At 32.8% G+C, this 23053-nt stretch overlaps 1 pseudogene; it reads right to left on the bottom strand.

Moving 5' to 3' along the window:
• Nucleotides 1-11859: 11859 nt before the first annotated feature.
• Nucleotides 11860-15092, bottom strand: LOC133823761 (uncharacterized; annotated as a pseudogene).
• Nucleotides 15093-23053: the final 7961 nt, after the last annotated feature.

Here is a 23053-nt window from a genome sequence, read left to right as displayed (position 1 = left end):
ATGAATTTAAAGAGGAAGATAAGAAGGTTTTTTACGTAGTTTAGCAGTTAATTCTGCCTAGTCCACGAGTCTATGTTATTAAGACTTGGAGTTTTCTGGAAATTCTTCAAAGATGAATTACCCAGAGCTTTCTCCCAAGAAATGAGAAATCAGAATTCGATCCCTTACAAGTGGTGATTCCTTCTCTATTTATAGGGAAGGTTACATAGTTCATTCCCACATATTTCAGGATGATATTCTGCATATCAATTGAAATAATGATATTAAATCTGGGTATAACAATTTTATTGATGGTTTGTTGTCTGTAGTTACACCATTTGCTACCCATGATTGGGTGTTTATAGTGGCTAGCCCACTTTACATTTGTGACTAGAATTATTTGTTCTAGATTTTTCTAGTGTATTTAATTTACAAATACAACTCTAGATTAATCTACACAAACTTACTTGTTTCTCAATCATAACTAGAAAGTTCTAGACTTAAGTTTTCTAGGAATGCTTATAAGAAATTCTAGAGTAATCTTATTCTACAAATATCTAGAAAATTCTAAAGTATTCAAGAAATGTGGAGCAACTTCTAATACTCCTCCTTAGTATACATTTCAGTAACTCCAATCATGTCTCGTAGTAGCTCGAACTTTCCTCTTGGTAGTGCCTTTGTGAATATATCTGCTAACTGTTCTTCAGTCTTGCAGTGCTTGAGTTCTATTTCTTTGTTTGTTTCAGCTTCTCTGATGAAATGATACTTGATGCTTATATGCTTCGTTCTGCTGTGAAATACGGGATTTTTGGCCATTGCAATAGTTGATTTGTTATCGCAGTAGATCTTTGTAGCTTCATCTTGTGATTCTCCCATGTCTTCAAGTATTCTTTTTAGCCATTTAGCTTGGCTTGTTGTCATTGCTGCAGCAATATACTCTGCTTCAGCTGATGATTGTGCAACTTTAGCTTATTTCTTTGATGCCAAGGAAAATATCCCTGATCCAGTTGTGAAAGCATATCCCGACGTACTTTTCATGTCGTCAACTGATCCTACTCAGTCACTGTTTGTCTAGAAAATGAGTTTTGACTATTGCGTTACTCCATACCATATTCCGTAGTTCTTTGTCCCTTGCAAGTATCTAAGGACTCTCTTGGCTGCTCCATAGTGAACTTGACTTGGATCGTGCATGAATCTTGATAGGAGACTGAATACATACATAATGTCTGGTCTTGTAGCTATCAAATAGAGTAAGCTGCCAATTAAACTTCAAAACATCGATTCATCTGCTTTTGGTGAGCCGTCCTCTTTCTTGAGAGCTTTGTTATTGTCTAGTGGAGTTGATACTGTCTTATATCCTTCCATTTTTAACTTCTTCAATAGTGTCTCTGTATACTTCTTTTGTGTAATGAAGATCCCATCTTCTTTTTGAGTTATATCAATCCCGAGAAAGTAGTGCATTACGCCCAAATCAGTCATCTTGAAACTCTTCATCACGTCTTCATTGCATTTCTTGATCATCTCCTTATTGTTGCCTATATAGATGAGAACATCAACATATACAGAGTCAACAAGTGTGTCACTCATACCTTAAGTCTTGATGTGGAATGTTGGCTCACTTTTGCTCCTCCTGAATCTTTATTCAGTGAAGTAGCTATCAATCTTGCTGTACCAGGCTTGCGGAGCTTGCTTCAAGACGTATAAAGCCTTTTATAATCTGAGAACTTTGACTTCTTGTCCTTGCACCACGAATCATTGAGGTTTCTCTACATATATTTCTTCTTCATGATAGTTGTGAGAAATGCTGACTTCACATCTAGTTGGAAAATCTGCCATTTCTTTTGTGCGGCTAGAGAAATTAAGGCCCTTATTGTGTCTAGTCGTGCAACTGACTCCATGTTGTTGTGAGTATCCTTTAGCGACTAACCTTGCTTTATGCTTTTGAATCGAGCTGTTTGGGTTGAGCTTTCTCTTGTAAACCCTCTTGAATTCTATAGTGTCTTTGTCTTGCGGAAGATCTACAAGCTCCCACGTTTCATTCATCTCAATCATCTTTATTTCTTCATTCATGGCTTTTCTCCATACTTCTTATTGTTGAGCTGCTTCGAAGTTTTCTGGCTCCATAAGTGGTAAGTTTCATGTCTTGTAGATCTCTACTAATGATCTCGTTCGCAGTTGTGGTGAGTTTGGCGGGGATTCTATGACTTGTGTCGGCTCCTCCATGTTTGGTTGAGTTGGAACATCATTTTGATCAAGTTCTTGTCTTGGCAGTAGAGGAATGTTGACGGTTATTCTTTCAACTTCTTCTATCTCCCAATTGTATGTCGCATCTTCGTTGAATTGTACCTCTCAGCTGATTATGAGCTTCTTCATTCCTCAGCTATAGACTCGATAGCCTTTTGATTGAGTACTATAGCCTAAGAAAATTCCTTTCTCGGTCTTCTCGTCTAGCTTGCCTCTTTTTTCTTTTGGAATGCGAGTGTACGTAGCATATGCAGTCGAAGACCTTGAGATGCTTTGCTGGTGGTTTCCGTCCACTCCAAGCTTTGATCGGTGTCTTGTCTTGCACAACTTTGGTTGGACATCTCTTCAGCAGATAGACTACAGTGCTTACTGCCTCTGCCCAAAAATGCTTTGGAAGACCTTTCTCCATGAGCATGGCTCTTGCTGTCTCCATAACAATTATATTTTTTTCTCTTAGACACACCATTTTGTTCTTGTGCGTATCCAACTGCGAGTTGATGCTCCATGCCTTCTTCTTCGCAGAACTTGTTGAACTCATTAGAAGTGTATTCTTTGCCTCTGTCACTTCTTATTGTCTTGATGTTGTGACCACTTTGCTTTTCGACACGGGTTTTGAATTTCTTCAAAATATAAAAAACTTGCAATTTTTGTCGCAAAAAATAAACCCATGTCATTCTAGTAAACTCGTCGATAAAGAGAATGAAGTACCTGTTTTGATCATTTGACAGAGTACGCATAGGTCTGCAAATGTCTGTGTGGATTAACTCCAGTGGCTCTTTGGGTCTCCAAGATTTACCGGATGGAAAAGGTTGTCAATGTTGCTTCCCGAGCATACGCCCGTCACAGACTGTGTTGAGCTCCTTGATTGGTGGGAGGTCTCACATCATATTCTTCTACTGGAGGATCTTTAGCCCGTGGAAATTGAAATGTCCAAACCTTCTATGCCATAGCCACGATTCATCTGCTTGTGCTTGCATTGCGACATTGCTTGCGTATCTCCATTGTAAAGGAAAGCTTCTATTTTCTTTCATTTTTATTTTTGCAATTTCAAAGGATTTGTCTTGCTTATCATAGATTGTACAAGAATCTCCTTCAAAATGCAAAGAGTACCCTTTTTCAATCATTTGTCCTATAGTGAGTAGGTTTTGATCAATGTTGGGTACCAAGAGTACATCATTGAAGTATCTCTTTCCTTTTTTAGTGTCAATGACAATGGTGCCTTTGCCAACTGCTTCCATGAAGTCACCATTACCAAATTTGACTTTAGTCTTGGATTCATCAAGACTACGAAAGATGCTTTCATTTTTTGCCATATGATTACTGCAACCACTATCAAAATACCAAGTATCTTTTTCTTCAGATGCCGCTTGGCATACATAGAAGAGATTATTTTCATCATTTTTCTCTTCTAAAAAATTAGCTTTATTGGATTTCTTAAAACGACAGGTTTTTTTAGTGTGGCCAAATTTTTTACAATTTTGTCATCGAGGTTTTCTTTTAAACCAACAGTCTTTCTCCAAGTGCCTTTTTCTTTTACAAATGCCACATGGAGAGTACTTTTCATTATTTTCTTTTTGTTTTTCTTGAGAAATCTTGCTTTTAAAATATTGTAGAGATTTTCTCTCATCAACTTTAGATTTTTGAGACCGCGAATTAATTTTAGACTGAAAGGCAGTTTTAGTCGAATTTTTACTATGCCTTTCTCGCATACTTTCATATGCTTCAAGAGAGCCCATTAATTTAGTTGGTGATAGAGTATCTAATTCTTTTGTTTCTTCTATCACAAATATTATTACGTCATATATTTCTAAACAAGAAATTAGTAATTTTTTCTACTATTTTCTTGTCATAAATTATTTCCCCATAGGCTCCCATTTTATTTACTATTTCTCTAATTCTAGAATAGTAATCTTTTGCGGTCTCATTATCCTTCATTTTATGATTTTCAAAATCTCTTCTGAGCATCTGTAGTTTAACAGTGCGTACCTTGACAGTTCCTTGGAACTCCTCCTGCAACGTGTCCCATGCTTCTTTCGCAGTTGATGCACCCATAATCCGTGGAAATATATCATATGCCATTGCTTGCTGCAAGCAGAATAACGCTTGAGAATCTTTTTGTTGATTCTCCTCCAGGGCCTTCTTCTGATTTTCTGAGAGAGACAAAGTGTCTTCCAGAATAGTAAATCCAACCTCAACAATTTTTCATAGATTTTGTGATAGAAAATAGGTCCTCATTTTGATGGACTAAAAATGATAGTTTTCTCCATGGAAAATTGGAAGAGGTAGAGAAGAGCGGTTGGAATCGGTTGTCATGATGTGTGGAAAGTATTATGCCCAGTGTTTGAATCAACCTGGCTCTAGTACCACTGATGGTTTGTGAATTTGGGATAGAGAAAATAGTGATGATTTGTTGTAGTTTAGAATATTTGGTGAGTAGTAGTAGTGACTAGAGTAATGATGGGTTATGCTATTATAGTTGATGTTGTTGAGTGAACAAGTGAAGAAATTTGGGTTTGGAGGAGTAAGGTTTATGTTTTAGAGAGTATAAGATAGTAGAAAGTAGTAGAGTTTTATTGATGGTTTGTTGTTTGTAGTTACACCATTTGCTACCCATGATGGGGTATTTATAATTGCTAGCCTACTTTACATTTGTGGTTATAATTATTTGTTCTAGATTTTTCTAGTGTATTTGATTTACAAATAACTTCTAGATTAATCTACACAAATTTACTTGTTTCTCAAGCATAACTAGAATGTTCTAGACTCAAGTTCTCTAGAAATGCTTATAAAAAATTGTAGAGTAATCTTATTCTACAAATATCTAGAAAAATTCTAAAGTATTCAAGAAATGTGTAGCAACTTCTAATAAATACCTATTGTAGGGGGAAAATTTTCTTCATTAAACACAATGATATAAGTCAAGTGAAATGTATCTTTTATTTAATAAATTGAGAAGGATTAGACTAAGAACATGACTTCAGTAGAGTTTATCACAGAGAACGGGCTCAACGGAGCTCATTGAAGATAAGAGCTTAGAGCACTCTCAACAGCTCGTGTTGTCTATCATTCAAAATACACCATTAAAACTTAATTTTTTTAATTTTATATAAAAAAATTTGCATAAGACCATATATTAGATTCTCTATATATTTTCTTCCATTATTTAAATATTACATCTTTAAATATTTTATTAAAAGTAATAGTGAAGAAATAATAAAAAAATAAACAAATATTTAATTGGAAAATAGAAAGAAAGGAAAATAATAAAAAAAATTAGAGGTGCTCCTAACTTGCTTTATATTTAGTGAAACAACTAATATTTTTCCTATCTCCTCTAAAATATGTCACTTATATAGAGCACTTGCTAGAAGCATTATTATGCTTATTTCTTCAATTTTTTAAAGAAATCAGGCCTTTAGAGGAGCTATTGTGACTGTTCTTAGAGCTCAACGTAGATGAAGTTGAAGATATAGTTCAACAAAGAAAAGAACTTAAAAGAGTTTGTTGACGTCGTTTTTCGTCAACTAAAATCTGAAGAGCATTAAACAAAGATTCAAAAAATAAGAAAAGAACAGTAGGATTTTTACGTGGTTCAGCAATTAAAATTTGCCTAGTCCACGAGTTAATATTATTGATTCGTAATACTCTCTCAAAGCTTTCTCAGAGCAATTCAATAGAGTATTCTTTGTACAATATTCAGCGTCCGTACAAATGAAATTTCCCAGACCATTTATAGGCCTAGTTGACAAAATATCTTTCCTTTATGTCGGGAACTTACAATCAATCATTCAAATTTGATATAAATACAAATAAATTCATTAATTACATAATATCCCATGATAATTGGGATTTAATACTAGATAACAACAAATTCCTAAGGAATAGAGATCTCCTAACAGTTGTAGTGTGTAAAATGCGTTGCTGACCCCGAAAGCAAGGTTAACGCCCTTTCGAGATCGACCAACACTTCGAGCTCGTTATTCTTGTCAACCTCCTCCTTAGCTAGTGATTTCTTCAAGCTCAATCTTCAGAGACCAACATCTTCGAGCTTGCAACTAAGGCTCGAATAACACCTATATGCATCGGAGAAAATTCATTCTTTCAAGCTTGATAGTTAAGCTCGAGCCTTTTAAACTTGTGCTCGATCGCCAACAAGAACAAGTCATAAATCATGCAAATTTGTACAAGTGTCCAGCCACTATTTTTCATTTTGGAGGTTACGCTTTACGAGCCTACATTTCGAGGCTCATTTATGACTGTGTCAAAATTTGGGTGTAACAGAGTTCAAATGTAAATGTAAACTTGGAAGAGCTCAAAAGATTTCAAAAGTTTCTTGCCAAAGTTGAGAGCTTGGGGGAGCTCATTGTAGACAAGCAACTCAGCACGAGATCATCAGAAAGAAGAGCAAGCATGAGCTTATTCGTAGAATATTGTTCAACAAAACTCATTTGAAGGGTAGAGCTTGAAAGAGCACAATGTATGAACTCTGTCTCTAATTAAACGCACAGTTTAATTATAAATAAGAGAAGAACGATAAGTGACTAGTTAAAGTTTAATGAGAACAAAGGCTTGTTAAATTCTTTGTCATTGAGCTAAAAACTCGATTTCAAAGAAGAGAAAAGTATTGGGAAAGACGATTGGAAAGATTGACACGTTGACCAATCAGAATAAGTCTTTAAACTCTCTTTCTTATTAATTTCTCTTTATATAGTAGACACGAGACTCATTTTGGGGATGTACTTTGTATTCATTTTGCTATTTTTGATTGTTGGATTTGGGAGTGAGTCGTAGACTGTAACGTTTCAATTTCTCTAATAATGTTCAGTGCCTTGATTAGGGGACTAGGAGGGCAATAATTGATTTAATTCCTTATTATGTGAGTTGTATTATAATATGACTATATTGGCATGTGTTAGGTGTATAAAGCATGCATGTGGCAACGTTTCTTATTAGAAGGGAATTTTCGTAATATTGGCCCGTTGATGACATATATGAATTTGTGTGTGTGTTTTATGATTGAGACCACATTATTATGTGGATATATTTGAGTTATTCGACTCGAGACGATCCTTGTGAGCAGATTACGGAATAGTCACAACAGGGTTAAATACCCAGCCCAGGGTGAGACTAAGGGTATTATGGGAATTTAGTGTGTGTATGATGTTTATCGGGTAACGGGTAGTTATTTTGGTTATTATTTGGGTATTTCGGGATTAATTGAGAATTTATAGAACTACTTGAGGATTAGCGGGAAAGGTGGCAAATGACAGTATCACCCTTTGGAGCAATTAAGATAATGTTTGCTTTAGGCATTTATGGTCTTTTGTGCTAAGAGATAGACTTAGCTCTAGGCTCTAAACTTCAGTAGATATATTTGACCTTTGACATCCCCACTGAGGAATATATATGCACACCCCTTGACTACAAGAAAAAATGCTTTTAATAAGACCAAAAATGTGTTATCAAAACATACAATAACATTTTTTGACGTGTTAAGACCGACTATGTTATGATAGGTTAGGGTACTTTACATAACACTTTATCATTGTTATACAGATGTGTTATCATACTGTCAATGATAACACCCTTTCTGTGTTATTTTAATAAATAGATAAGTATTTAATTATATTATTTATAGTCGATTATATAACACATTTCAATACTTATAAATTTTTATTATACTACACTTTAGTATAACACATTTTTTGTGTTATATAATGAAGTTTGCATAACAAAATTCTTTACTTATAAAAACTGTTATTGTAATAGATATTATAACACATTTTTCGTATTATTTTAATATTTAGATAAGTTTAAATTCTTATTATATATTCATTTATATAACACTAATTTATTCTATTATATTTTATTTTTTATTTATATAATTAAAATTAGCTTTCTAATATATACTAGCATCATCAAATGAACTTGATTTTCAAATAACAAAAAGTAAAAACATTCAACATTGTATTAACAATCCACAAATTAGTTTAAAACATTCAACACTGTCATCAACAACAAAATGTTCTTTAAGTATTTAAGTAGTCTTAAATATTCAACATATTGAAAAGTTACTACTTTCAGCACAAAATATTCTATAGCTGCCCAACACAAAGCCTTCAAAATTAAGCATCCTTTTCTATTTTGATTGTCACATCTGCAAAATAAACAAAGAAATATTTTATTGTTATTATCTAGTAAAAGTAGGAATTCATGATCTTCCAAATGTCAGCACACCAAAGCCTTCAAAATATGATTTTCTTTTGCACTTCACTTGTTGAATCTGGTAAAAAAAAAATGAGGTCATGAAATATCATATCATTCATAGTGAGAGACAAAGAATATGGTAGTTATATGGAAACTAAAAGAATTCATCCTATTCATAATTACAACTAAGCTGAAAAGTATCACAATATATAAAGTGTGGTTATGAGGGAAATGTATAGATTTCATGATCAAAATCATAATCAAAGTGTCCAACTAAGATACAGGTGATAATCATGATCAAATTATATTCCCATTTATAAACGCAGAAAATAACTATCAGATCTTAAGAATGAAATGTTAACAACAACACATCAAATATCCACATATTTAGTTGTGCCTATCTAGAAGTTTAGGCCAATTTGCTAAAGACAATATACAAAATACTAAATCCTAAACATTGTAATAAACTGGCCGCCGACCGGTACTATTTAACTAGAATAAATACTGATATAATTAGTTTTTATACTACAAGTAGTGTATCTTAAGATATATACAAATGTAAAAGCTGATAAATTCGACCATTTAGCAAATCACATTCATAAGATGACTGTTTAGCTATTAATAAAAAAAACATATATAACAAACATGGTGTACCTGCCGAATAAAAGCGTGTGGTTAAACATACCTTGACATCAAGCTGCATCTCTCCATTGTAATCTGTAATAAGACATGCGCCATGTGCCTTCAACCACTCAATACATTCCTTTAATCCATCTGAATCTTTTTCATCATTGTCAGAAGAAACACTAGGGAAGCCCAGAACCTGAGCGATATAAGAAACAGGTAACGTAGGCTGATAAGATCAAGATATGCAGCTCACTACCTTAAACCACATCTTTTCAACATATAGATATGCATAAATTTTACATACTGTTACATGAATACGATTATTCTTTAATAATTATTTTTATTAAAATGGAGAGTGACTTAATCAAAACTCACCCATCAGGAAAGTGTTCAAATTTGGTGATGTTTTGAAGAGCCTGAAGAACATAACATAGTTTCCAGAAGTGACAGCTGCCCGAACTGCAAGAGCGTACCTTACTGCATTATCTCTTTTAGCTTCACTTGATAATCTGAACCCAATTTCACAACAAAGATTGAAGGTAAATACAAGTGTTTCAACACAGTACAAGGATGGTACATAGCGAACAAAATTTCCTCCAATCATAACTGACCTCGACATAGATGATACAAGATCTCTCTTGTTACTAGAGTGCAGGATAACACATAGTAAGTTGTATGTAGCAAACTCCATGTGGCATCCCTCAATTCATCCAGCATAAAGGGATTGCAACTAAGATTGGCAGTAAAATTGCATAGAAGAGTTCATCGAGATTATACTCATGTAGGTCCCCAACTTCCAATGCTAACCGAGCATGAGTATCATAAACCTGAAAGAAATTATGGATAATGAATACAATGGTAAGTTATATACATGTTAAAAGCCAAAGCTTCACTTGGCGGTACGGTATAACTACTCTATTTCATTGAACCCTCTAAAGTCATGTGAAGTTAATTAAAATATTAAAAAAAAATACACAAAAATACCCAACTTAACTAACTTCTTTTTCTATACATATAACTCTGAGCTTTAAAAATTTGAGACATGCCATACAACTTTTTAGAAAAGGTTTCTGATTCATGACCAAGACCATGCATGGTAGCTGCATATTACTATAGAAAGCATTGTTCATGGCAAGTTTGTGACCAGAGAGTTGTAAGATTGTATAATAAATTACAAATTGTTATGAAATTACATTGATTAAGTAAATTATTAAAATTTAAGGCAGTGCTTAGCTCTAAGTAATAAATAATTAGATTTACGTTAATTTGCATATTATAATTAAAGTAAAAGCCTTTTAGTAAAGAGCTATAATAATAGAAACTCTTTCAAAAAGATTCAGTTAATAATAACAAAGATATAGAATAACTTATATATATATAAAAAAAAAAGAATGGTATTTTTTTTCTTAAGTTATATATAATAACAAAGATATTGTAATACTAATGAGGATCTTGTAATAACTTATAACAAATAAGCATCATCTGAAGCTGAAGCTAAACCTGAAGTTGTCAAAAATCATCTTCTTCCTTTTTAACCAGATCACTCATACAGTAGTATATACAAAACCTCTTCCCCTCACAAAAATAAATAATCACAACAACAACAATGCATCAATGATTTATTTATGAAATTTTGGACATATAAATCAGAATTAAAAAATTATGATTACCCTATTCTCCCCACCATGAACAAGCAGATGTCACAATAACAAGAAGCATCCTAGAACTAAAAATAAAATGAAAAACCTGAAGCATTTAGGACACATCTCTTGCAAAGTACTGATTTAAAGAAAGGAGAACCAACCAACCAGTAGAAGTTGATTCAAGATAAGACAAGTAAATGTGTTTTGAAATATGAGCCTAATTGTAAGTGCATAAATCATATTTTGAAGGCTACATAATCAAAATTTAAATTTACCTTTTATCATACCTTTTTTTTTACAAAGGTCACAAGGCCTTTTATTATATTGTAAGTATGACAAAAATATGAATTTTCACTAATTCCACTACAATTTACCAATTCAATATTTGTCATCATCTTTGAATTACACTATTTATCTCCTTCACTTTACATTTTTTTAAAGAGAGTATTTATTTGGCCCTCAAACTGTAGAATTAGAATCTCATTTTGGCCGCAAATGTATGGTTTTACTACCCCATACCTAATTTTTTTTGTCAATAATAAAATAAGGGGCCAAAACATGATTAGAATGGTAAAATGAGACACTTGAAAGTTTAAAGGGAAAAATGTTAGAATGGTAGTGCATAAAAAAATAGGGGCAATGGAGACCCGAGTATATCCACAACAGCAAAAAAGCCACAACCAACAGCAGATCATAAAAACTTCTGTAATGCTTTTTTTTTAATGCAAAATGAATGTCCAAAAAGCAACATGCCACCTTCACAGATCAAAACAGGAAAGGGAAACTTTTCTAGAGCAATTATCATCATATTCATCATCTATTGCATATAATGGTTACATGAAAAGACTGTAAAGCCAAAGCGGTAATCATAGCTGGTTTGTAGTTATGGTGTTCAGCCAAAGATTCCTACACATAAAGTCGGTCTTACATAATAAGATGTATTGTTGAGCTCTATTAGTTTGTGTAGAGTAGAAAACATTTGAATATTCAATATTGACTGTCGAGAATTGTTAATGGAAATTAACTATGGACAATTTAAGTTTTTCCTACTATCTAGAGACAGTGTAATAAGAAAGATATTAAAGGACATATCTTGAATCAGGTTGAAAGAGTGGTTAGTTTTGCCTTTTCTCTGAGATTCCAACACTGAAGCAAAGCTTTAATCATCAGGTGGGAAATCCTCATTCGAGGCATCTCAAAAAGGGAACCCAAAGTTTTCCTAAAAATGCTGAAAGTTTTGTCGTCCTGAATCCAAATAGGAATGTTAATTAGAACTGGCAGAAAGGGACCCAAATGGCTTGAGCTCAGAAAACCTGAAGTTTATGGTTAGTAATTTAGTATATACCTGAGTTTTCCTTTTCAGAGACTCCTCCAATCGAGTAATTTTATCTCTGCAAGCTTTCTCATATTCTGACATCATACTTTTTTCTTTCTTCCCTGATGTCGTTTATTTACAACAAGACTACTGTAATTACATTTCTCTACAAGGGAATGAAAAGATTAGGGCCCTGTAAACTTACCCATTTGTTCATATCGCTTTAAAAGCCTTTCCTTCTCCTCTTCAAACTTGGAAATGGTATTTGACACCAGAAAATGAATCTATTTACCTTATTATTGTCACTAATCTTACCCATATATCATGTTGGTGTAATGACCCAACTACTCTAGACTTTTGGACCATTAATGAAACTATACATACAAATCCTTAATAAAGCTTACATTGCGAAAATACCATAATTTTATTAGGTAACTTGTAAAAATAAGAGTTTCTTACAAAAATATCAAGAAGGATATGGGATCCCATTGTTTGAAAAACAAAACATAACATGATTTATAAAATAAAGGGATTACATAGTAAGTGCGGAAAATACATATAAAGACCATAAATAAATGACTACATCCTCGAAATCGAACTCTCGACTCCTCGACTCCATTCACCATCGATACACAATCTCCAAGCATCCACGAACCTTACCGCCACTAATAGCTATTTTCCTGCACATTAAACAAAAAGGAATGAGCCTAATGCCCAGCAAGGAAAATCTAACACATACATCATGTACATAAATTTCATAATAAACATAAAGACATAACATAACACTAATACATACACCTACTATAATGGCCATTATTACTTGGGGTCCCATAGACTAAACAAGTCATATGCCCATGAGATTAGTGGGGTCCTACAAGCTAAGTAGGTCATATGCCCATAATCTATTTGGGGTCTTGTTAGTCATATGGGTCATATGCCCAAGCCTACAACATACATATTCATAACATATTTTATAACAAATTTCATAACATAAAACATAAGATAACACAAGCATATCACATATAGATTCTATCCTATTTTCCTTACCAAAGTTACCGGGATATGTGGACAGTGTTGGGACTTTGGAACACTCCTAATAACCATTATGAAAAAGAGTGAGTCTAATGAAGAAAAAGAGATGAAAAGGAATGGGAAGACTAAACCATTGAGAAACATACTTACCAAAACTTATGTGCTCAAGAACTTAGATTTCCTAACCAAAATAAGAATGAGGTTAGAAGACTGAGTAGAAGACTATGAGAAAGAAAATAACATAAAACCGATGAACTAGAGTTTTGGGTTACCTTGAAGACTTGTAAGACCAATCTATACCTCAAACCGAAATACTATAATACCTTACTTCCCAAAGTGTTTGATAAGCTTATGATGATCAAGCTTATGATTCCCCAACCCAAGTGTTTACATTCTCACACTCACTTAGCACTTGCAGCCTCTGAACTTAGAGCAAAAGATGAATAATGGCTGGGTACTAGGTCCTATTTATAGAGTTTAGGAATGAAAGGATCTTGATTTTACTTGAAATAAAATAATAGCTTTTTAGGTGAAAATAATTTGAATAATCGTTCAGCAGAGGCTGAAGACTCATTCAAAAAGATGCTGGACTTATCAAGAGATTGAATGGCTGAATGGAAAAAGAATTCAAAAACTTTCAAAACATACTGAAGGAGGCGATATATCGCCCCCTGTAGGCGATATATCGCCTCCTGTAGGCAATATATCGCCTGGGCCAGTATGCCCGATGCAGTCGTGCATCGTCTCGTGTTTTTCGTATCTACGTGCTGGGATATATCGCCCCCTATAGCTGCGATATATCGGCACATGCTGATTAATTAAACACGAAATTACACATTTTTAGCTAAGTTTGAATGGAGTAAACAGCCTTGACTAAGCCCTCAACATATTCAAAGCTACTGACTGACCTTATAGCATTCAAACTTTTACCCTTATTAAATTAAATCCTCAAAATACTTAATCCTTAATCATCCATACATAACATGTGCTTAAAATCCTATTGGTCCTTATCTAAACCTTATAGTATAATAAATATTATCCTTCATATCAGTGATATAATCAAACCTTAGGTTAACATTAATATTCTTAAACTATAGGTTAAACTTAGAAAATCTATAAGTACTACTATGAGTGTCCAAATAATTCCCGGTCTGAACCAAAAATCCACAGTTACAAAGATAATACTATAAATACTATAATACTACTATCTAACTAGCTAAGTAAAGTTCTTGGACTCTACAGTTGGTAAGTAAGAAAATATAGAATAAGAATAAAAAAAATGTGGAACTAACTAATGTATTAGAACATGAGCCAGTACAATTTCAAAAACAAAATTTAAAGAGTTCAATCCAAATCACATGTCCATTTTTTTGTCTCCATAATCATTGAATGGAGAACATATCATGTTATGAATTGAAACACCAAATGTGGAATTTAATTTAAATTTAAATAAGAGAGAATACCTTTCAACGCATGCAAATGGGTGCTTTTTCCTTGCAACATTACTGATAAAGTGTTAGGAACTTGGAAGTTTCCTTTTTCAAATAGTTCTCAAACTACACATACAAAAAACACGTGATCAAGAGGTCAAAAAAATTGCAATACACTAACAACAAATAATGAAATCGAAATTTTCATACTCAGACCTCTTTTGAGCTCTTCGAAAGTGCTTTAGAAAAACCTTGTCTGTGGACATAACAACTATCTGAATCAAACTAGAAAACACATTTTGACTTCAATGTGGACATTATTTATAGATGATCATACCTAGCTTTGACAAATTTGGACTTCAATTCATAAATCATAGACTTAATATTAGGAGCCACACTATCACCGCAATAAAAAAACTAACTAGCAAATTAGAAACCAGACTAGAATTTCATTCATAATCTCAAATTAATTATTCGATCATACAGTGTGTTAAAAGATTAGAATAACCTTGAAATGGCCTCTTCATTCTTATTTTGGCCATCCTTATGAGCTTTCTCCAAAATCACAATGCTACACTCAAAGAGCAAGACAAGAGCAATATTTCCACAATACATAATAGAATTAACCAAACATGGCAACTCAAGAGGAACAATTCACAAACACAACTAAGCCAATCCAAGGTACATAAAAATATTACCTAGAAAGATCTACAAAGGAGCAGCTCGGTAGTGGTGGAACGACATTGGGGCTCGGCACTACACCAAATACCCATTTGCATAACACATGAATATAATACTAATAAAAAAGTATTATGCTAGAGTACTTATATTGGGCCACCTTATGAAAAAAGGGCGGTAATAATAAAACCATCCCGCCACTTAGCTTTTTTTTTTTCATTTCATTTGGGGCCAATTCATTTCTTTCAATTCCTTCTCCTTTTTCCTCATCATTCTCTCTCCTCTCTCTTGGATCTCTTTCTCCCACCAGACATCTCTCCTTCACTCTTTCTCTCTCACCTTTGTCTTTGAGGAGACTGACCACTACCTTCCCCTACATGCGCTGGCTAGGGATCTTTAGAGGTCGTCGAAGCTTCGACCACGTGGGCCCAAGCCCTCACACGACACCAGAGGCGAACGAAGACACCGGAGGCCAGCTCTTCTTCTCCTCTTCCCTGTGTGTGGCCAAGCCTTCTTTTTCCCTGCGTGAGACACTTGATTTTTCTCAAGTTTGGTTAGAACAGGATGCTTTGCTTCTAGAAGATGCTAGACAAGCTACCAAGTCAGGAGAAAAGATGAACAGAGAACAGGCATAACACACATAATGATATCATCATATATGGTTTTAGTTTCCAACTTTCTTTGATTCTATGTTAGGTCCTTTTGACATTTTTTTTCTTGACAAAGTTGGTTTGTCTTGTTTTGTTTTGTTTCAGTATGGAGCTCTCAGAAGAAAAATTGGTTTCCAGTGTGGCGGACCTCGAGAGAGAAGCTTACCCTGTTTTGGACGAACTGGGTAGGAATGTAAGCTCACGAAGTCGTTGCATTCAGCCTCTCGAAGCCGTCGCAGCCCAACCTTGATTTTTTTCCTTATAGCTCCTGTTGCTATCGTCGTCACCTCCCAATAAACCCTTGGTTAGACCTCATTCTCTCTATATCAGGTAATATATATATAAATATATAGGTGTTTTTTAATTTATTTTCTATTAGTTTTTGGGTTTTCTTTGTAGTCCTTGCAGAGGAGGGGTTTCAATGTCTTCAAGGAGGGTTCACATGAGAAGTATTGGGGCTGGGATATCGTACATATTGGTCAGCGACATGTTTTATTAAATTGAACTGATTTTTCATTGAGATTAAATGACAATTGTTCTTTGAGATTATTAGATACTATGTTGAGATTCAAAATTTGGACAATGAATATGTGAAATGTTGAATGTACTCTTAAGATTACTAACCTAGAAGGATATTATTGGGAATTCTTTGCTTTGTGTTGGTTTGCATTCACATTTGAGTAATTACCAAGGATAGATTAAAGTTTTGTGATGAAACGTGAAGAAATTTATGTTAAGGAATTAAAGTTTTAGTTAATTTGTCACTTCTTTCAATGGTCAGACAAATTTAAATTATAAATGTATCGGGAAAAAATGTAAATGGGACATGAGTAATCTGTGTGGATGCCAGTGTGTTTTTCTTTCTATCACTATCTAAAAGTTCATACTTGCATTTTTTTTCATTTATATGAACACACACATAGAGTTATACACCTTTCATCTTCAGAAGAGCTTTCAGTCAACGATGATTTTTCTGCCCACCCTCTTTCTACCCCAAGCAATTTGATACATTTTGTGATAGCCATGACCATTGGTTAAAATATTCTAAGAACTAGCTTGAAGTGTTTCACATTTGATCTCACATTTTCTTTTTCACTCAGCTTGGTTGTATTTGTACTTTGTTTGTTTGTTTCTTTATTGCTTACTCTTTCTTTGGTAAAAACTCTAGGCACTGTTGCTTTCAAAATTTGTTCCTTTGACTTCAGTCCTATAAAATTATACAAAATTCATATGTGTGCTTCTTCATTTTCATATTCACTACCAAAAGAAGGTTTTATTTGCATCCAATAGCCATGCACCATTTATTTGAAACTATTTTACTAAATGTTCTTATCTCTACGAATCAGTTGGGAATTGTAAGCACCCAAAGCATACTAGAGGACAAAATTTGTAATTAACTTCCTTTTGTAGGCACAATTTGCTCTTTTATTTATTATTATTATACAAATGTCATAGTGATGAACTATTAATATACTTAAAAGCAATCATAGCCAATTAAAACAGGTTACCATTTAGTGTCTGGTTTTTTTAGCATGAATAATTTAATTTTGTGTGGTATTTTGCAGAAAGCTATAAAAACTGTCCAACCTTCTACTAGAAGAGAAGGGTTTTCTGCCATTCCTAATGTAAAATTGGAAGATGTAGGTGGACTAGATCTTATAAGGAAGGAACTTGATCGATTCATAATTAGGCATTTCAAATACCACGAGAAATTTAAGGCAATTTTGTTATGAAATTTATTTATGATAGCCATTGTACTGTAAATAAGAGTTAAAGTTGAGGTAACATTGTAAAAGTTAGCTTAGCTTTGTTTGAGTTCTTTTCTAAGTTTCTTGTAGTAAATTCTTATGCATAAACCTCATGTTAGTGTTGTTTATACTTTCATCTTGATTCTTGTATTTTTTGACATTTGTACTCGTTGCTTGTTTCATTTAGTTTGCAACATGAATTGCCTAACATTAAGTTTTCTTCATTGTTCCTGAGTGTTATCCTGGTTTCTTCTTTGAAAAACTGTTGTCTGGAAATGAATTTAGATGGTGAACCATAAATGATTGCATTGATCTAGTTTGTTAGTCCTGTACTCCTGTCATTTAAGGGCTAAGGTTATGGTTGGAATAGTAGCCTGTTGCTGACTCTTGAGCCAGTATTTCTTAATGGAAATTAACAAACAAGTGCGAAAATGATTGCAAATACTTTTAAATAATTTTTTTCTCTTACTTGCTTGGTTTATTTTCAATATTATCGAAAAGGTCATGTAGTCTTTTGACTTTAAAAGTCTAATTGTGATGGTGTCTTTTAATACTACAGTACCCAAATTTGAATTTTAGGTCCCTCTTGTTAATAAATTTACCCTGTATCTTTTAGTAATAGGGTGTTTCTTTGTGTAATAGGGTGTAAGGAAATGAAGCATTGTTTGATTATTTCTTATTTAGATCTGAACTAGTATTTGGTGGAGTTTTGATGGCTTATTGTGAATTCTGGTATGATTTTTTTTTTAATAGAGGTTTGGAATGAATTTAGATACAGAAATTTTGCTGTTGGTTTATCTAATCTGATATTTGAATTTGTGCTACTCTCTAGTGTGTTTGTGACTGGGATGATCATGAAAATAAGTTTATTGAAGTTGAAGGAATTCTGAGAAGACAGATAGTAAAGAATGCCCTAAACTAATATTTACAACACATTCGCATAACATAGTTTATAAAAGAATAACATTCATTATCAAAGTCTCAGGGGGACTTATTTAAAACCATGCAAGTTGGCGCCACAAGTTTTAAAATAAAACATAGGTTTTTATGCAAAGTTCAAAGAAACCAAAAATTTAAATAACTGAGTCCCACTGATAGTTTAGGAAAGTCTCTTAAAAACAAAACATAATTTAAAAATGGCGTTCTACGTCGATCATTTTTCGTCCATAGGATTACCCCACGCCATACACCCCATGATGAAAGAACTCCTCACGTCACCACGCGTGCCATAGAGAAATCCTATTTGCTACCTGGAAGGAAAGTAAGGGGGTGAGCTAAAAGCCCAGTAAGGAAGTACAAACAAATAAGCAAGTAAGAATACAACAAATACAAACACTAACGTTCATCTAAAACATCATGGTATATCATAACATAATCGTAACATATCATCATATCATAATATAATCGTAACATATCATCATATCATAACATAATCGTAACATATCATCATATCATAACATAAACGTGACATATCATCATATCACAAACATACAACATACATGATGAGCATGGAACGCTAGTTGTCCATGTCACCCTATGAGGTAAATAGGAGATCATTGGTCCTTGAATAACCTCGTCGCGTCCGCCCTAGGAGTCACGTCTCAATGTCCTTAGTAACTCGTTCGATGTATCTGACATCGTAATCTATTTGATGTATCTAACATCGTATTCTGTTTGATGTATCTGACATTGTAACTTGTTTGATGTATCTAACATCCATACACATATCACATTCAACATATCATCACGTTATGGCATTCATAATTCATAACAATTCATTCACACAACAGTCTTACCATTCACAGCATAAAATCATAGAATCTATCTAACTTCCTTACCTCAGGTCCAAGCTAAGAATTTCACAATCTTTCAACGAGCCTATATCATAATCAAAATAACATTTCTTAGGTTCATCAAATTACTATTTTTCCCTTCCATACAACTCATGTGTGCATGGGCCATGCACTCATGATAACAGTTACACTAAACATGCAATTATCGCCAAAAAGAATAATACTCGTTTTACCCATTTTACATGCATGATCGTTTTATAACAACCACATAGTTGAATATTAAACATAATTTTGGACGTAAAAGTGGATTTGCATGTAACATGCATACGTGGGAACATTGCGTAATAAAGACGTTTTCAAAAACGATAATTCTACATTTCTTACTTTTATTGTTTTAAAATCAATAGACATATTGCATGCTTTATTTTTCTTAAAATTTCTAAGTTGATTAAATTTCTCAAAACATTATTTATTCTATAAAATTATTTTATTTTAGCTTAAAAATAAAATATGTGACAAATTTCATTCATTAATCTCAAATTACAAAGAATTTACCAAAAAGATTGGATTTAATTAAAATACCTATTTTTAATATGTTTCTTTAGAAAAATAAATTTTATCATTGTGTTACATAAATGAGGTGAGAAAAATATATTTTTAAGTGTGGAAAAATATATTTCTATTGAAATTATTTAAGACTTAGTTTTATGTGACAAAATCCATATGTGACAATTAAATAACAATTTTTAACCTTTTTAAATCAAACTTTCAGCCACCATTTATTTTCTCAAAAATCACAAATAAATAGAATCTAAATATTTTTCTCAATCAAAATAAAGGAAAAATCATAACTTATCAAAATATGCATTTATACCATTAAAAATACCATTTTTCAATATTACCATAACTTAGGAAAAATAATTTAATCCAAAAACTTATTCAATTCATTTTAGTGAAGCTCACTTTATATTTTCTTACAAAAATTCCAGCAACTATTTTTATCATTAAAAATCACCATAATCAATTTAAAAAGCTCATATTTTCTAAAATTCAATAAAAATTATGTAGGTAAATAATTGAGTAAAATATCATTTAATGGGACTTAAAATCCCCTTTTTAATTTCATAAAATTAACATAACATCTCGTTTTTCTCTTCCTTCCTTCAATTATCCAGCAGCCTTGCCCATAAAGAGAGAAGGTGGCAGTAAAAGGCTAAGGGTCGGGTAAGTTTGAGATATATATTCTCTCTTCCTTTGTATGTGCATACTGCCCATGCCTGTTTTCATTCGTTGTTACTGGTTTTGAATTCAGGTATGTTAGTAGTGACTTTGGTAACCATCCACTGTCTCATCTGATGGGTTCTGTCTTTGGCATGCACAATAGAGAGAATCTTGAGGTTTGTTGATTGTTCCAAAGATTATTGAATTTACCCATTTCCTTCAACTACCATGAACTTAAACAAATCTGTTGGCAGGTCTTTTGCTATGCTTTAAGTGAAAATGATGGATCTGAATGGAGGTTGTGTATCTAATCAGAAGTGGAGCATTTTATAGATGTCTCATCCATGCCATCTGATATGATTGCCAAGATGATTAACGAGGATAAAATACAGATCCTTGTCAATCTTAATGGTTATAGTAAGGTATAGTATAGCTTGAGTTAGCCAGTGAGTGACATTGGGTCAAAGAACCTTGAAACATAATTATTAAGATTTAGTATGAATTTGCTCTTTTTTTCTTTATGCGTCAATTTAGTTTGTTTCAGAATTGACGTTCTGTGTTGTGTAGGGGACAAGAAATGAAATATTTGCCATACAACTGGCCCCTATACAGATTTCTTATATTTTCACGTGTCTAAATATAAATGCTTGTTAACATGATGGTATGTTTGTTGCATGTTCTCATCACCAAAAGTCTTGGCCTACATATTCCCATGTCACACATGCTAATATATTATATTAGCACATATGCTCATGTATATTCCCTTTCTCTTTCCAATGAATATTTCTACTCTCTGTTGTGTTGGCTTAAAAATACTTGTCTGAGTGTTCAAAGAAAAATAAATATTACCTTTATCTTTATTTTTTCCATAGTATAATTCATGTCTTACATGTGTATATATAGATAAGTATTAAAACAGATTGTCATGAAATGATCAGTAAGTCTTGTAAAGCTGTAAAATTTTATTTGTCTTTTTCAATATCAAAAGTTCTCAGTTTATTTATCATTGTTTTATGACAAATTGATGTGGTTTCAGGGCTGGATTAAATTACTAAAAGAAACGGTGTTGCAATTTTAGAGTGTGGGCAACCTTAAAGGTTCTACCATTATAGGTGAGATTCTATTTCACATTCTTATAAGTATATTGATTAGTGTTATTATTTACTTTTAAGTTTTTTATTCTTTAGTTTAAGATATTCTTTAATTATCAACATTTGTTTATTATCAATGCTCTCCAACTAGATGAGATTAGATCACTACAGGTTGCTCAAAGCATTCATAAGAATAAATCTGTTATTATTGTTATTTTAATTGTCGATGAATAATACTGATTAATGCTCTGTATAGTATGTTTCAATATAATTCAAGGTTTGGGTTGATCATTATGAGTAGTTATGTCTTGGTTCGTGTTTATGCTTGTAGCCTGTATAGTATGTTTCAATATAATCGTGTTTATGCTTCTTTTGCTCATTTTGGATATAGCATGCTCTCTTTTATGTTAGTAGACTTCCAAATCTTTGAAGTTAGAACCTTCTTTCTTTACTCTATGCAAGTAGGATATGATCTTCTGATCCAAACCAATAGTAATTCAATCTAGAAGTTAGTTGTACCAAACTAGTTTTTTAAGCTGTTGGTCTCGACCTGGCTAACCCGAATATCCATTTCCTCTTTAATTCATTACTTCTGTTGTAAAAAGGTCTATTGTTGCTTACAAGTATAAGTGCTTAGATTGGTATTAGTATATATTTAATATATTATTTTCTTTTTTAATTCATGCAGGTGTGTTGTTGTTATATGTCCAATAGTATAATAGTATTGGCTATCATTTGGGTCATGTTTTTTTTCTTCTGAGTTCAGGCATAGTTGCTCAAAGTTTGAAATTTGTCGAAATATCTGAATTTTCCAAGGTTCTGATATTTTTCTGAGTGTAAAACTTTATCTGTCAAAATATAGTAGAAATATTGTGGAAACATTGATGAAATGTCAGAAATATCAATTTAATTTTGAAAGTATCAAATAAAACACAAAAGAAAAAATTTAAATCATATTTTTTAATATGAAAACATAATTGATAGAGACTCTTGTAAGTAATCTTTGTAGAGTATCTTGTAACCACTTTAACATCATTTATGATTTTAGCAACTATAGAATGAAATCTTGTGATAGTGACTACTCTGAGGTTATGATGGTTTGTTGTGGACTCTGAGGTATTAAATAGTTTGTTTCTTTTCAAATTCTCTCCATCTCCACCTTTCTTTTGTGAGCTCATACGTTTCTATATTTTTGCATCTAAAGGAGTTTGCAAGAACTCTCTTTTGTGTTACTGCTACCAGATTCAGAGGATGCAAATTCATCTAGTTATTCCTCTTTAAATGAGGTACACATTTGGATTTTTATCCTGATAGATTTTGTTGTTACAAACCTTAAGATTGACTGCTTTATATTAACTTCATTGTTATATTAACTGGTTTGTTTACATGCAGGAG

The sequence above is a fragment of the Humulus lupulus genome, chromosome 3 (assembly GCF_963169125.1).
Source record: "Humulus lupulus chromosome 3, drHumLupu1.1, whole genome shotgun sequence".
Lineage (NCBI taxonomy): Eukaryota > Viridiplantae > Streptophyta > Magnoliopsida > Rosales > Cannabaceae > Humulus > Humulus lupulus.
The sequence above is the reverse complement of the archived record's forward strand: the minus strand, read 5'-3'. Positions and strand labels throughout refer to the sequence as shown.